Source organism: Mobula hypostoma, chromosome 7 (genome assembly GCF_963921235.1).
Source record: "Mobula hypostoma chromosome 7, sMobHyp1.1, whole genome shotgun sequence".
NCBI lineage: Eukaryota > Metazoa > Chordata > Chondrichthyes > Myliobatiformes > Myliobatidae > Mobula > Mobula hypostoma.
Window position 1 is genome coordinate 41910376 of NC_086103.1, and position 3015 is coordinate 41913390.

General features: G+C 43.0%; 1 pseudogene; it reads left to right on the forward strand.

Moving 5' to 3' along the window:
* The first annotated feature begins 424 nt into the window (after positions 1 to 424).
* Positions 425 to 576, forward strand: LOC134349981 (U1 spliceosomal RNA; annotated as a pseudogene).
* The last annotated feature ends 2439 nt before the right edge of the window (positions 577 to 3015 follow it).

The window sequence follows — 3015 nt, forward strand, 5'->3', positions numbered from 1 at the left end:
TTACTGAGAATGGTGTGAAAAACAAAAAGCATCCAGTGAGCAGCAGTTCCATGGGTGAAAGTGCTTTGTTAATGAGAGAGGTCACAAGAGAATTGCCAGGATAGTTCAAGCTGACATGAAGGCGACAGTAACTCAAATAACCACGCGTAACAAAGTGGTGTGCTAAAGAGCATCTCTGAGTGCACAACAAGAATGAGGACTTCAATATGGAATTGGAAAGAAAGATTCCCAACAGTAATGCCGGGAAATCTGCTGTTAGACTCTGTGCAGGATGGAGCCCAACGTGGGACTCTGTGTGGTGCAACTATGGAGCGGATGTAAAAGGACCTGGCTCAGAGTTACACTTTGGTGGTATTTGCATGGGACTCTAAGGATTACTGAGAATTAAACTGCTGAAAAGCCAGTACTTCCAATTTCAATTGCAATACTTACCCGGCAGGTGATTATTGATGATCAACAGGGTCAAGATTGCAGGATGGGGCTCTTCCATTGCACTCCAAGTGTGATGACACCTACAAGATACTCTACTGCATGATTTGTGGTAGTGAGCAACTGTGTGTGCACTTAAATTCCTTTTAGTATGCTAAATCTGTGGAATTCTTTGCACAGCTGGCTGTGGAGGCCAAGTCATTGGGTATATTTAAAGCAGAGGTTGACAGGTTCTTGACTATTAAGGGTGTCAAAGTTAAGGGAGAAGATAGGAGAAGCTCCTAGCTGGTGTGCTGCAAGGAGACACTCTGGAACCCTACATCTTTATAATCGTCCTTGATTACACTCTGCGTCAAGCTACCAAAGATCATGACAAGCTTGGTTTTATCATAAAACCAGGGCGAACCAAAAGGGTCAGACCAGTTACGCTCACAGATCTTGATTTTGCAGATGACATAGTCCTGCTCTCTGACCAGATGGAGGAAGCACAGCAGCTACTGACAAAAGTGGAAATAGAATGCAATAAAGTTGGACTTCATCTAAACGCTAAAAAGACAGAGTACATGGTGTTTAACTGCGACGAAGGTATTCTCAAGTCCATAGAGAATGATACCATTAAGAAAGCCTTTGACTACAAGTACCTCGGGTCAAGAATGATGAGTTCGGAGAAGGACATAAAGACATGGAAGGCGCTGGCGTGGAGGGCTATGAACGACATGAAGGAAATCTGGAAGTCGAACCTGACCAGAGGGCTTAAAAAGAGGATTTTCATAGCAGTCATAGAGTCCATTCTCACGTACGGATGTGAAACGTGGACACTCACCAAGACGATGCGAAAGTCTCTAGATGGTTGCTATATACGAATGCTCTGGATGGCTCGATGTGAGTTGGCAACAGCACATGACGAATGTCGAGCTCTATAACAACCTACTGATGCTCTCCACTAAAATCGAGGCGAGAAGACTGCAACTAGCAGGGCACTGTCTACGCCACCCCAAGCTACCTGCCAGCCTAGTCAACATATGGGAGCCCAAGCATGGGGAGATGAACCCTGGGCGCCCTCCCAAGACTATGGTCAACATGCTCCAAGAAGACAGTGGCGTGGCTAATGTAGATGAACTGAACACACTGATGAAGGAGAGGGAGAAGTGGAGAGTCTGTCATCGTGCCCGACGCCGGCCCCCTAGGCCTGAGTCGACGTAGTAGTAGTAGTAGTAGGAGAATGGATTGAGAGGGATAATAAATCAGCCATGATAGAATGGCGGAGCAGACTCAATAGGCTGTATGGCCTAATTCTGCTCCAAAGTTTTATGCTTTTATGATCTCAATTGCTGGTTCATGGTGAGCAAGGTTAGTCCTGTGTCTTTCTATTAATCCAGCTTTTGGATGTTCCTCCTAATGTTTGTTTTTTTGTCTTGTTGTCACTTTTTGTCTTATTATGCCCATATGAACATCCTGGGAGAATTTTTTCCCCTTGAAAGCAACATAAAAATTTCAGGTCACAGTCATGGAATGTAAGCTCTTTATTTAGTATGGGTGACTTAAGCTGATATGAATGGTTAGCCCTGCAGGAATTATGGACTGCTACAGAATAAATGTATCATGGTAATTGTCTGGATACCTGACATTAGTGTGCAGGATGATATTCCTTTGGTCTGAAATAACATTTATGAGATAGAATTCCTTTGTGCTGATGTATGTATTAGTCTTGACATGTGGATTCCCAGTGGCCATTGCTGCTGTATCTATAATGCCCTAAGCACGTGGCAAGCATAACAAGCAGGAAAGGTTTTATACCCTTTGTTGGTGGCTCTTTTCCACTGAAAAAGTGATGAAGCTGTTGCCCTGATAAGGATGATGTCAATCACCTCATCTTGCAGAAGAATAAATTGCAAACAGGCTTAACTGACAAGTACTGGAGCCTTGATTAGCAGAGAAAACCAGGAGCAAAAACAGAACTGTGTGTTCCCAGACAATAGTCCTGCACAGGGCTCCATCAGCAAAGTAAAAGTGTAAAGAGGTGAGGAATTGACAGGCAGTTCATTAGATACCCCTTTTGCTACCTGGCAGGGAGCTTCTGTGAAGATAAGGGAATTGGAATACAGTTTTGGGAGTAGCAACCTGAATCACAAGGTGGGACTTCTAGACAATTGAATATAACTGATATACATTTGGGATGAATTAAACTTTGCATAATTGCTTTCTTGAAGATCAAGTTTATATATTTGTTGTTTATTGATTGGTTGCTGTCTTGGCAGGAGATTATTTCCTGCTGTTCAATGATTCCAGGATCCAGTATCAAGAAGCTGAAGGGTCCTCGTCAACTGACTCTTCTCAGGTAATTTATGAAATTTTACTCTGCTATTGAAAGGATTTCTACCCTTCAAGTTGTTTAACTGCAAAGGGACGAGAGAAGTGCATCATAGCAAGCTGAGACTTGAGCTAAAAGGCTGAAGCAGAAAATGCGGAAAAGGTGTTAATCTCAGATAGAAATAATCTTATGCCCATAAAATGTGAGTAACCAGCATGAGACCTGATTTGCCAATAAGACTACCTCTTCATTCATATCAAAATCATCCATTCCAA